The sequence below is a fragment of the Ailuropoda melanoleuca genome, chromosome 3 (assembly GCF_002007445.2).
Source record: "Ailuropoda melanoleuca isolate Jingjing chromosome 3, ASM200744v2, whole genome shotgun sequence".
Taxonomy (NCBI): domain Eukaryota; kingdom Metazoa; phylum Chordata; class Mammalia; order Carnivora; family Ursidae; genus Ailuropoda; species Ailuropoda melanoleuca.
The window spans coordinates 17,742,282-17,756,381 of NC_048220.1; the positions used below are offsets into that span (position 1 = coordinate 17,742,282).

The 14,100-nt window shown below is 38.1% G+C and overlaps 1 protein-coding gene and 1 long non-coding RNA gene across 2 annotated transcripts in view; one reads left to right on the forward strand and one right to left on the reverse strand.

Moving 5' to 3' along the window:
- Window positions 1–14,100, forward strand: part of CCDC192 (coiled-coil domain containing 192) — a 194,027-nt gene that overhangs the window by 157,115 nt on the left and 22,812 nt on the right. The window lies entirely within an intron of this gene.
- LOC117801460 overlaps window positions 8,916–14,100 on the reverse strand; it is a 165,693-nt gene continuing 160,508 nt past the window's right edge. Inside the window, exons 5-6 of the long non-coding RNA XR_004624006.1 lie at window positions 9,201–9,316; window positions 8,916–8,996 (exon numbers count right to left, since the gene is read on the reverse strand). This is a non-coding gene — a long non-coding RNA (uncharacterized LOC117801460). The remainder of the gene's footprint in view (window positions 8,997–9,200; window positions 9,317–14,100) is intronic.

A 14,100-nucleotide genomic window follows, 5' to 3' on the forward strand; every position in this document is an offset into this window, starting at 1 on the left:
GTTCCCTCTCTCGCTGGCTGTCTCTATCTCTGTCAAATAAAGAAATAAAATCTTAAAAAAAAAAAAAAAGATTATTCTTATCGCTACCAAAAATATGGTACATAACTATTTCATTAATAATATTAACCAAATTTTTAGATAAAAATAACTCATTGTCAGAACAAAATACTATTTTTTTATATTAACTCTTTCGAAATAAATATATACATACATAGTTTTATAATTAAAGTACTATATTATATATTCTGCTATTTTAATAAGATCTTTTACACTTCACTACTATAGGGATCCCAAATATGGTGAATAAATTATATATACAAGATAATAATTGTTGAGGGATATAAATCTTTCTTTTAACGATAACTAAAAAATCTAGCAACAGCAGGAAGCTATAAAACAGTATTTTCCATTCTTGAAGCTGGGTCCTGACATTGACAACATACTTGTTAAAAAAAAAAAAACTTCCTGCCCTCATTCAAATAGTTTACTAAATACTCTTCAAATGACTTTCATAAGTGTTGCTTACTTGATCATTACACCATTTCCAAATGCCTCCTATCTCTATGCATTTGTGGACCATATATCATGCTTGGCAATGAAAGTATTGTTGGACTGGTCGTCAACAGAGTATTCAACACCCGGCATGACTATAAAGAGAGAAGTAAATACCCACAAAGATTGATGCCTGCCACGGTTGTAGACAATTTTCTGGGTTTGTGTGGCATTGTGGAGAGAATTCTAAATGATGACACCAGTTATTCCGGGCAGGCAGAGCCTATGAAGTACCCTAGTGCCTCAGTGATTATTTTAAGTGTGTGAGTTGAAGTTGTTACTTACCTGAAGTTGTTCTGGAGCACGTGACTAACTTGACTAACTCTATTCAACTTTATTGGCTCATCAGTCGAGACACATGTGGCTGCAAGTGTCAGGAACCCAAATTAAACTTGTTTAAACAAAAAAGAGCAAGTGTAGACTTTGGTAATAAAAATTTCAAGTGTGGCTAGATCCAGATGCTTGGATAACGTCAATGGGATCCGGGACTCTGTCTCTGTCTTCCAACCCTGCTTTCCTCTGCAGTGGACTTGCTGCCTTCCCCACTTGCTGGACTGAGGTGGACAACAGCAGCTCCACACATGCAATGTATATACTTAGCAACCCCACTCAGACAAGAACTCCTTTTTTAGAGCAGTCTCGCCTAAGTCCTGCAATTCACTGTCTTGGTGGAATTTTTTAAATAAATCATTAAAATTGGATAATGTAAAGTTTTAGATGGGTATGCTCAGTCTATGTGAGCACCAGTGGAGCCTTAGGCAAGATCAGCTGCACCCAAGTTCTACAGCCTGGGAGCAGAAAAGGGGAGATTACCCAAAGTTAAACTGGTTTTACTAATAATTGTAGCACTAACAGGAACAGACAAACAAAAAATAGCTGTACACTGCAAATAGACATGATAAAAACTTGGTCTCAAGTACTATCTTATGGGACCATATTTAAACCAATAGTTTTCAAAAGAAATTAAATCCAGGGAAATGGAAACTTCTACTGAAAACTGTTTTGTTCTAAGATGGCAACCAGTTATTAACATTAAATTTAAATGAGTGAATTTCATCATGACAAAAAGTGGCTGTGATAGATAACAACTCGACTCGCTCCCCGCCCAACACCTGCCCATGATATTCTAATCTTAAACCCTGGAATCTGTGGCTATATTACTTTACACGGCAAAAGGGACTTTGCAGATGCGATCAGTATTAAGGACCTTGAGATGTGGAGATTATCCTGGATGATCCAGGTGGGCCCTGAGGACAGGACTCCTTAAAAACATGGTACCTTGCCTGCCTGTCATCAGAGGGAAATGTGATTATGAAGAAGGGTCAGAGATGTAACATTAATGGCACTGAAGACAGAGAACGGGAATCAGGAGCCAAGGAATGTGGACAGTTTCTAGAAAATGGAAAATGTGAGAAACGTATTCTCTTCTATAGCTTCCAAGAAGGAACACAGCCCGCCGTCAATGTGATTTTAGCCCAATGGGACCTATGTTAGTCTTCTGATCTCCAGAACTATAAGTAAATTTGTGTTGTTTCAGCTGCTGTTTGCAGCATTTTGTTGGGCAGCAACAGAAAACTCACACAATTATTTTGGCACTCAGGACATGGTCAGTTCACACTACTTGGAATAGCTCAGACTGAAGAACCCCATTTTGGCAGAGACCTTTCTTGCTCACCGAATATGCATGTGTCATCCACCTTTCCCAGGCTCTGTGCAGTCGGGTAGGGTCATACGATTTTGAATTTAAGTAACACAGATCACATCTCAGGCTGAGACAATGAAATGCCACTGCTCTTCCCCTGCCCAGCTCTTTAGTTCTCTGCCTGGGCAAACTGGAAGGCTCTTAAAAAAATGGTGGTGCCCCAAGACACAAACATCCTGCCCGGATCCCTGAGATCTGCTGAAATGGAGCTGCCTTGAGAACTACTTGCAATAAATTGTGCATGAGTGAAAAATAAATTTCTGTATTTTAAGCTACTGATATTTCCAGATTTATTTGTTCCTCTACACTAATCAAGACTACCCTGACTGGATACTTACTCAGAACAAGGCTATCTCAGGAGACGAAGGATCCAACCTACCTAGCTTAACATGGAAACTACTTTACAATTCCCTCTCTTATTAACCTATTAAGTTGTATCATTTATGCTTTAATTTCTCTGTGCATACAATTGGGAGATAGGTAATTTTATACAGCACTTGGGAAAATATTCAATATTCTATAAATGACTATTCCTTTCATTTGTGTTGTTTTCATCATACGATAATGAATTTTAATTTAGAAAATAGAAGGGAATTTTGTATTTTGTTAACTAAGAAGCAATAGTTTTGTTTTTCTGTCACTGGCTGGTAATGATAATGGCGATTCTACACTTTCAATGTTAAGTTTATATGATGAAGATTTATATTTGTGTGGTGAAAATTGCTGTTTTCCATCAATATTTTACATTTAAGACATCTGCCAAAATATTAATGAATTTTAGCAAAACTGCATGCTTATGGCCATCAAAAAGTATAACTGATGAGGAAAAGTAAACTCACAGTCTGAAATGCTTTCCTAAGACGACCGGAATGCAAAAAAGTAAACCCAAAATACAGTCCATTTTAAATAGAGTAATGGCTTAATATTTTCCGTTTAATCATCCAGGATGATAATAACAGCTCAAGGAGAACCAAAGATTACCCAATTCCTCTCCTTCATTTGATGGAAGACAAAACTGAGGACTATTAGTTTATGCCAGTAACCAATACGGACAGAGATCATACCTGAGGGCAAATCTAAGCAAACTCAGAAAGTTGCTATGTTGTTAAGTCTAAGCTAGATTTATATGATCAAAATTCACACCTTTTTAATTGTGGTAAAATATATGCAATATAAAATTCACCATTTCAACCATTTTCATGTGTATAATTTGGTGGCATTACATACATTCGCATTATAGTGTAACCGGCATTACCACCACCCATATCCAGAAATTTTCCCTCATCCCAAACTGAAACTCTGTGCCCACTAACTGCTCTCTTCCCTCCCCTGGGCCCTCAGTAACCAAATTCTATTTTCTGTGTCTATAAATGTGACACTTTTAGGTCCCTCCTATAAATGGACTCAATCATTATTTGTCCTTTTGTGACTGGCCTATTACTCTAAGCACAACGTCTTCAAGGTTCATCCACGTTGAAGCATGTGTCAGTATTTCCTTCCTTTTTAAGTCCAAGTAATCATCCATCACACATATGTACCTCTTCTGTTCGGCCATTCATCTGTCTATGGACATTACGCTTGTTTCCACATTTTGGCTATCTTTGAGTAATGCTGCTGTGACCATTGGTGTACAAATGTCTGTTGAGTTTTTCCTTTAATTTTTTTTTGGGGGGTGTACATCTAAACATGCAATTTCTGGATCATATGGTAATTTTATTTCTCATTTGTTGAGGAATTGCCATACCATTTTCCGCACATGCTGTGCCATCTCACATTCCCACCAACAACGTGCAAGAGTTCAATATCCCCATATCCTTGCCAACATTTGGTATTTTCTGGGATTTGGGGGCGTGGTTTTCTTTTGTTTCATAGCAGCCGTCCTAATGAGTATGAAATGTTATCTCATTGTGGTTCTGAAAAAAAATCGCATCTTTTTACAACTGAGAAATCCTTCCAAAGGCTTTGTGTGTGTCACTTGTTTTTTGAATTTGAGAATGCCTGCTGCTTACAAGAGGAATCATACCAATGAACAATGTCGAACTAATCCACAAGTTAGCATTTTAATCCTTTTAAAGCAACATAAGTAAATAATTCATTTATATCGGGGCAAAATTTTTTTCAAATTTTCTCTTAGAACAAATTGAAGTGTCTCATCTATCTTAAAGCCTTAGATTTAGATTACAAATTTGTCTCAAGTAATTTACACTGAAAACTTTTTTTGCACATTATAATTTTTTAGCTAGTGTAATTCAGTGTTAGTATCACAGAATTTTTAGATCACAGAATCTTTCAATTACTTTCTTTCTTGAAAGAATTAGATACTTAGACAGTAGTCTAACAACTATTTCAAATTTCCACTTCCAATTGGCTCTATCTTAATTAGCTATTTCAAATAATTAAATATTTAACCTCAATTTTACTTCAAGAGGTTTTGAGTTTCCATTAAGTATACTACCAGTGGCTAAAACCTGTAGGCGCAACATGAAAAAAAAAAAGGGGTCACCAAAAATCTTTGGTATTGTAGTGACTCTTCTTTAAATGGCAACCAAGGAAACCTATATAATAATCCTTATCCCCTTTGTAATCAACTGAGTCAATATGAAATGACCAGCGAGATACTTGATTCAGGAGCCTACAGCATTCTGCCCTTCTAGACACAATAGCAACAGTGTATAAACTCTGCAGATATGGCAGCCAGATTATAATAAGTAAGAAGTATATTTGTGAAGGAATGTAGGTGCTTATTGTCTACTCAGGGTTGGTGCTTTCTAAGAATACCATCACAATTCAGAGTGGCTTAATGCTGTCATTCTGTTCTTCTGAAGAATCATGCTATCTGATGCCTCATCTGACACGCACTGATTATACACATCTCATTATTGTTCATCTCTAGGACAGCAAACTTTATGGTTCTTTCTCAGGACAGGTTTTTTTTTTTAAAGAAGGAAATATTTAAAACATAGTAATACTCTAAGCTCAGTCATTTCCCCTGGTAATGTAATTTGGAAGCTCTTTGACTTGGGCCAGATCAGTTTTTCCCTTAAGAACTTAAAGGTCCAAGGGTTTCTACCAAGAACTAAATGAAATAAAGTTTATATGAAGATCTTTTTCTAAATCTGAATTTTTACAGAAGTGTAAAGGAATATTACTTATAGACTAACATTATCATTCATTCTTGTCTCATCTTTCACTTTCCCAAAACAGAATGAAAACTTCAAATAAATTAGATCAGGAGTAAATTTTAACAACACTTCTCCCTGATAAAATCTAAGTATGCTAGTGCTATCATATCACTTGCTCGAGGAAAACTTAAAACTCTTATACTGGTTTCTGATTTGAATTTGTGTAGAAGTAGAAAAGTGTTTTGAAATATCCCGATATAATTTCTAGTCTTAGTAACTTATTTTTATTTTTATTTCTCCTCAAATTTCCTTTTGCCATTAAGTATAGACCTTGAAACTAAGACTTACTCCTCAGAATAGGGCAGAATACCAACTGTATAGTACAAAGAATAATTGTTTAACTCTGGCATTCAAACTGAGATTTTTAAAGCTCCATAAGAAGAAAACAGTTTTGAAAATCAGGCTAGGAAGAGGAAGAGTCATATTCTCAGACTCTCAAGATCATATTCTTTCTAGGTTGAATCACATGGAACTTCTAATATTCAATCATTTTTTACCAATAAGAACGGGAACCTATTATTATTCATCCTATAACGTATTTTTAGAACACGAGCTTGGAGAGCTGGCCCAAGACTGTACCATAGAAAAGGAAAGGAGATTAGATGATGTGACATAAAGAAAATTCTTACTTTACTGTCCCTCGGAGGAAGAGCCAAAGAGAGGAGAAAGAAAAGTCTGTGAAGACAGACACAAGGTCAAACCTCTAGGAGAAAGCAGTAGGCAGTAGTATAAACACCCTGTTAGACTGGGGCAAGTTCACTGCTTTACCACACAGCCTGAGCACTCTGCCCTCCAAGATACCCCATGCTAAATGGCCAGATGGAGGAGCATTTCTGATCTCCTATGTCTTAGATAATAGTCAAGGAAATGCAGGCATTCTCTTGCACACCATCTGGGGTGAGGAGTCAGGGGCAAAAGAGCTGAGACTCGAAGAGGGCTAGGGTTGGGGTGGCAAGAAGACAGCTTTGACATTTAGAGAAGAAACCAGGGAATAGTTCCAGTCCAATGTTCACTTCCACTGCAACATCTGAAAAGCAGGTGAAACCAGCTATATCTCAGCAGACACCAATCAGCAAAGGACACAAGACAGCAGTGGGACAACAGTGACCACAGCAGGACTATACAAGTATCAGGCACCTTTGTGTCGACCCATAGCAGTATGGTAGTCACTATGGCAAAGTATGGAAGAAGGAGGTGAGAAGACCCCAGAACTGACCTCAATCCTTTAGGGACACAGAGATGACTGTTTACAACTGCAAGACACAGTAACCCTGAGTGGGCAAGATTGGGTTCACTATTTTCCCCTGGCTGCAAGTGAGAATAGGAGATCAATAAAAATAAGATATCAATTAAATTTTGAGGCACACCACACTAGACATGGATAAATATGTTCCTCAAGATGGGTTGCATTTAGGAAACATTTTTTTCTGTTTTTAACCTGTTTGCAACTTTTTAATTTGCTGCCTTCTTTGTGGTCTTCTGTGCGCTTCGTAGCAAATGGTCCCAATCTCAACAGCTATGCATGCTGCAAAGTTAGACAATTTGTCCATCTCCGTATGGCTGGTTAATGAAAGAACTAGAAGCAACACTGGCATTTTCTGATACTAGAAAGTCCAAGAGGGTTTTCTATTAAAGAGAGGGTTTTGTTGTCTTATTTTGTTTCTTTTTTAAGTTTTAGTTATAAAGTACGAAGACGACAATATACTGAAGTTTTACTGAGCTAATGATAAATGGCTTCTTTAATTTTTTTATTTTTCTGGTCAAGATAGACTAATAAAGAAGTTCAAGACTTGATAAAATGGCTTATACATATTATTTCACTTCTCAGAGAAGACCAGAATTTCAACTCATCTTTAAGATGTTTTTTTATTAGCTCTCCTATGAAAATGCATCAAGAGAAGGATCAAATTTCAGTATTTTCAAAATGTGCTCATTTCAATTTGGCACAGCTTCCTTACTTCCGCTATGTCTGCCAAGACAAGCACCTGTGTGAAACAGACATGTCAAACAGATCAAACGGAGGCATGGACTGACTCTAAGAAGATGGAGATGATCAGAATGTTTTACAAACAAAAGTTGACCTTTCTGAGTCTCCAGAGGTTCCAGGTGATTTCAGGTCTGCAACTTCTCCCTGAAGCTGGAGGCCAGACCCTTCCTGTCTTGCTTGTACCTCTGCAAAATGACATATGCCTGTGTGGCTTTCAAGGTGACGTATTGTAAAATTCTGGTATTTAAGTACCTTTAAATTGGATCACTATGTAGTGGGTCTCTAGAAGCCTTGGCGACCTCACGTAATAGAAAGTTCAAAAGCTCAACGGACAAGAACAGGTAGCAGCACTTGATATTGGCTTCCTAAGTAATTACAAAGAAGTCACGTTCAAATTACCGATGCTGTACCTTTCTCAGAGTTGTTGGTTCATATATCCATCTTCATTAGCAAGTGAGTGGTGCAGGATGATACAATATAAAAGGAAACTTCTGGCTGAGCTTCTAAATGGCTGGGTGTGTAATAGGGAAATCCAGACAACAATAAGCTCCCAGCGTTGAACTAGTAATTGTTCAGAACTGAATAAATATACAGGAGTTTAAATAGTTGTATGTAGCACAGTTGCCCCGACGATTCCCATTGCTTTCCCATTGCAGCAAACATGGGGACTTCTGTTCCCAGGCAGGAGCCATAAGCAAGGTAGCATCCAGTAGTAAACAGTGGACACTGACTATCCAGATCATAGTATTTCACATGACCCCATACACAGGCTAACAGCAGTGTTCTGCCAAACTATAACCCATGGGGAATAGGCCTTTGAGGTTGTTTAAAAGTGGCAGGCTGTGAGAGAGAAGCCTATTTCCTTTCTTGGAGCCTAATTTAGCTGGAAAAATGAAGATAGAATATGAGTTTCCTGCAGCTTCATGCATTGTGTAATTTCAGCGGACGTAAACAAACTTGTTCTGAATGACTTAGAGTAGCCCACTGAGATAGTTACTTTTATGTAAAATGTGACCTTCAAGCCAAATATAGCACATCACCCAACAAGAACACAAAATAGCTCCCCACAAAGCCCTTTACAACCAGTCGCATCATCAAATCCTAGAACGGAGACAGTCTTCTTAATTTCACAGGGCGCGCAGTGAGTCCTCAAATACTGCGAAGACATCAGCCCACATTTGTGGAACATGACGGTGGGCCACGTAGTGTTCGAGCCCTGGAGCTAAGCCGCCAGGTGACACCCTGTCTTTATCTGCAAGGAGTTTACATGCCAGAGGATGAGCACAGATGTAGAAACGCAAATATTAATAATCATCCCCCGTGTTCTGATGCCTGAAGAAAAACTGGACGATAAACCTGCTGCCGTTATTTAAACCTGGGAAGTCCTCATGATTCCAGAGATATTGCCATTTATTTGCCATCAAAATGGACATATCCTACACCCACTCCCATAAAGTGATCACGGGAAGCTAAATGAGCACACGTACCCAGTATTCCTCTCAGCACAAGTTGGTATGCTCCATAATCTATACGTAATGATAGACAGATGGTCATAGACTTTTCTCTTCCAGGCCTACAGAGGGGATGACCACACAGAGTAAAAGTGAGATAGAGGGAAAGAATTGATACCACAATTCCCTATTTTTGCCTCATTTTAAGCCCTTTACCCATTTATTTTAAGCTTTATACCCACTCATCCCCCAGCCCCCACCACCTCCTGCCAAAAAAAGGTTTTGTCAGGAAACAAGGAAACATCAAACAAGGAAATGCTACTAACGTATGGTGGCGTCTTCCATCTGCTCTCCCAGCAAAGTAGATGTCTATCTTCACGGACAGCGTGTTAACAACAGCTCGTACAGCCGTTTTTCTATTATCGTCAATGAGAACAAGTTCCTGGGGTAAGGGGGAAGAAAAGTCATAGCTTACACTTTCTTTTTTCTTTTTAAGTATGATATTTAAAGGTTATACGAGAGAGACTGTGGAATTTGAAGTATTCCAGGTAGCCAAGGGCTTCTGCTTTTGCAGAAAGCACAGAAGAAAACTGGTTCCTTGATAATCGGTCTAGCCCTCTTATCTTGACTGGATTCCTCTGGGGGATAAGAAGGTGTTCAATGGAGCTATAATATCTGGGACACCTGGGATTGTTCAGGAAGAGGGACTCTTCACTCTCTGTTTAGATTTTTATAAGTGACTGACGTTTCTGCTACAGTTCTCTTCCGTTCGGCTTTCAATGAGCTTCCAGTAAGACTTCTTAAGGTTTGCTATGAGGTATGGTATCACTGGGTTTACATCTATCCAACTCCTGACTGCTTTTCCTGTCACCTTGTTACTTAGGACAAGGCAGTCTTTGAAATTTAAAAGTAAATTAAAATTGACTAGAGCTATGTTCCGCATGTAGCCCTGATCAACACCGTGTCCTAGCACCAAAAGTTACTGTCCAAAAGCTCTTTCACACTCTATTAATACCTACCCATGGTGTTCAGCAGTGGCAGAAATGTTGTGTTTTAAGTCCGAACTTTCCAGAGGTAGCATGACAAGATCAGTGGTTTTGGAGTCAAAGAGATCTAAATTCGAATTCCAGCTGAGTAATTTTCTGCTGTAATATGGGGCAATTCTCTAAAAGCACAATGAGGGTGCCTATTTCACAGACCAAGAAAATGAAGCCCAAGGAAGTACTTTACTCCAGGATACATAATGAGTAAATGGCGCAGGGAGAATTCAAATGCAGACCTCACTTTACCATACTTCCTTCAAAACTGGGTCTTCACCTCACTGAGGCTTGACCGCACCACTCGTTTGGATGAATATCTATAATAGCCTACATTTACCTCTTCACTGTTGGCCACTTGGTAACTACGTACATCTTGAGGCCTCCCTGACCACAAAAGAAAAAGAAAACATCCTGAGCCCACTAGGAAAAAGATTTTCAGCTTCACGTCTACCTACACTGCTGCTTTCTCTAAGTAATGAGGGTGAGATCAGATTTTGAAACCCAGCTGTAGTCACTATAGTTAATCTGATGTGGAGATTGTCTGTTTTGGAGAGTTGTAAAACATGACTTGAGATCCCCTGGAGACGCAGAGGAAGGAGCTGTGAAAGAATTTTCTCCTAGACATCTCTGAAGATCTTAGGAGTCATTAACAAGAATAGGCCTTTCAGATTGAGATCTACTGTCAACTTCCTGAGATAAAACCAGATGAATTGCCTGAAGACTAGACAATTCTTCCAACCAATAGCTCAAACATAATAGGACATTTGCTGGAGGGCAAAATGGAGTTCATATGCTTATTAAGACCTATCCTTCTTGAATTCTTCACTTATCCCAGCTTAAGGAAGGTGGAGAAAGCCGTAGAGAATAGGGCTGAGGGAATACATACCTACCACCAACAATTTGAGGGTTTTTTAATTGAAGTACAGTTGATATAAAATGTTATATTAGTTTCAGGTGTACAATGAAGTGATTGGACAACTGTTTGAATCTGTTTTGACCTGTACTTTATGATGCGTTTATATGAATATGGACAGAGATTGGAGAAGGTGGGTAGGAGAACAAGCGGAGGGGGTAGAATTATTATCATTTAATATATGTTCCCCTACCAAAATAACTGCCCCCTTGGAAATTACAGCAGGAAGAACAAGCAGGAGGGAAGACTGATCTAGTGATAATGAATGTCATGGGGGAAACAAGTTTCACATTTTTTGGATCTAGAGAGCTGATTGGTTCAGGATGTTTATAATTGGAGAAACTTGACATCCTTGCTTAATAAATCTTGCCTTGCAGAGCCACAGACGGAAATTTCTTCTATACTGTCTATCCTGACTAATATAGCTCTACAATCTCTTATCTGAATCTTGGAGGTCAAATATGCTTCAGGATGCAGAATTTTTCAAATTTGAAAGGTAATCCCTATAGAGACAATATTCCATAATCAAATATATTCATACAGTATTTACACTGAATGGGTTATATAAATAGCTCCCCATCAGCTCAAATCAGATTTTGCTGCCAAATGAATTCAGATAAGGTCGGGTCAGATTTTGCCACCAGATGAGCTATGAAAAACTCTTTTTCCAGAGCTTTTAGGATTTCGGAAATAGAGCTATGGGATTGTGAACCTATACAAATGGAAACTTCTATTTGAGCATTCTACTAGACAGAAACATCAGCTAATTTATAGGAATATGGGAAACTTTGATTCAGGGAATATGCTTAGAAAATGTAGGTAGACAATAGTAATAATAATACAGTTAACTTTTCTTTAACAATTATTATGCGCCAGGCACTATCCTAAGAGCTTAACATGAATTAACCTCCTAAGTCTTTTTCTATGAGGTACTATATTGATGTATTGATAGGCCTATTTATAGATGAAAGAAATGAAGCACAGTTTTAGTAATTCTTCCATGCTCACACAGCAAGTTGATTGGAAGGGCCCTAGTTTGAACACAGATTGCTCCTTTCCATGAAATCCTAATACTCCGGTGTTATGTTCCCCAGAAAGAAAAAAGTTCTTATATATCATTCTGCTAACCTTCCTCCTGACTATAGGAAACTAAGGTGTATATAGCACATGTACAGTTACTTTAATACTTCTCAGGATGCTTGTTTTCGTCATGGAATATTTTTGGTATTGGAGAACATTCGCAGTTCTCTGTCTTCAACTGAGACAATTAACAGAATGTTGACACAAACAAGCTTATTATGACTAATAGAAGAACTGAGCATTTTATATTTTCCCTTTCGGGGTAGATTGGTTTCTAGTCACTGTTTTATCCTAAGGTCTAACTAAGAGGTTTGGGTATAATAGGTCCTTTGCAGGGTGAATGAATGCATCCACACTTCCAAAACAAGTAAGTCCCATTCAGAAATGCTCATTTATATTATTCCATTTTCTCTTAATTGATGTTAATCCATTAGAATTTTGTACAAAATCAAACTTTTACATTAATTTGGTTTTGTATAAAAGTATAGTCTTGATGGAAGGGTGGTTAACAATTTTGCATTTGGTTGACTATTATTTTACTGGTCTCTACCAACTCCTAGCCATGCTTATATGTATGTACATATGTAATGTACATATGACATATATAATGTACATATGCACATGGAATGTGTGACACATCCAGATAGGATCAGGACTTATTCAACCAGCACTTGGAAAATGATGCTGCTTATCCAGTTTTACCACGCCAGATACTTGATTACTACAGTCACATGCTTCCACCTGGTTCCCATGACTATCTCTAGTACTATCTAAAGGGTTCTTTGACTCAGAATGTTGTAAAGATGAAAGACTGGGAAGGCCTCAAGCCATACTATAGAACACACTACACAGTTTTCTAAAGTTACCTTGAGCAAAGTAGGTAGTTCTTATATTAATTTCCAATCTTACTCATTAAGGAATTTGTGGATAAGGAAACAACTCCTTCCTGGTTCTGTCCATATTTTGCATCAGTACCATTGATCTGCAAGATCCACTGTTCTTTCCTATCCTTTGCACTGTCCCAGTTTCACACTGTATATGGTAGACTCACTCTCTTGTATCAGAGCTTCTGTACACAAAGCATAGAGTTCTTAGTCTCTCTATCCACAGTTGTACAGAGTTCTCCCTCAAGACACAAACTCATTGTCACTGGGGTTTTATAGCAGATTCTACTTTGCTACTACCTAAGTCGGCTGAAACTTTAAAGAATCACTATTTTCCAAAGCATCCTCTGCAAAGTTTGCCCAATGACTGCTCAGTCCTAAAGCTTCTCCCCCTACTATGGTGCCTTGCTAGATGTCATTCTCCTTCTTTCTGCCTCTTTCTCTATCTCTGTCTCTCTCTGTCCCTCTGTACTTCTATCTATCTGGTATTACAGGGGCAGGATCAGCTATTTCGACAGAGAACAACTTTCAAGGGGGTTAAGTTCAGATAAAGGATTCCCCATTGGGTAGTAGCCTCTTACCCTCTATTATTTCCTGTGTCACATTATCTACTTCTTCTCTGAGTATTTTTGGACCATAAGGACAATTGTTTACACATGTACACACCTGCACCCTTATGTCACCCTTGCAGAGAGATGTTAATCTGAGGATTTAAGTTGTTCTATTGGCTTTTCAAACATTTATTATAGTAGTTATTACTATAGGACCAATTTTAAAAGTGTTTTCTACAGTTTTAATTGAAATTCTTACTTGGCAGCATTCTTATTTTCCACACTTGAAAGATTCATGCTCTTATGCAAATATGTAACTTTGTGGCTTATCATCAATTAGGCTCGTAATTTCCAGGAAGCTGAAAAAGCTGAAGAAGTGTTATTTCTGCCCAACTTTGGTCCTTTTGGCTGTTTTTCTATAGGTAAAGACTGATGAGTAGTTTTGGGTGTCATCGTGACATTACAGGAATACTAAATAAGCTGTTCACTCCTACCCTTCCATCTATTAAAGAAGACAAGATCATAATCACCATCATTGCTTCCAGTTTAACCTAGTGAGAATCTGGCACTTAACACATACCCACTACAAGGCAATAAGTATCTGGGCTGTTCTACCAAGCATAAGGAGCTTAAATGCCAACAGGTAAACCAACAACGCAACACACTGTGTTAATGAAAAATAGTTTAGAATGTATGCCCGGAACTTCAATGTCTTTAATACAATCGTTGGACTCTGCAGTCAAAAAAAAAAAAAAAAA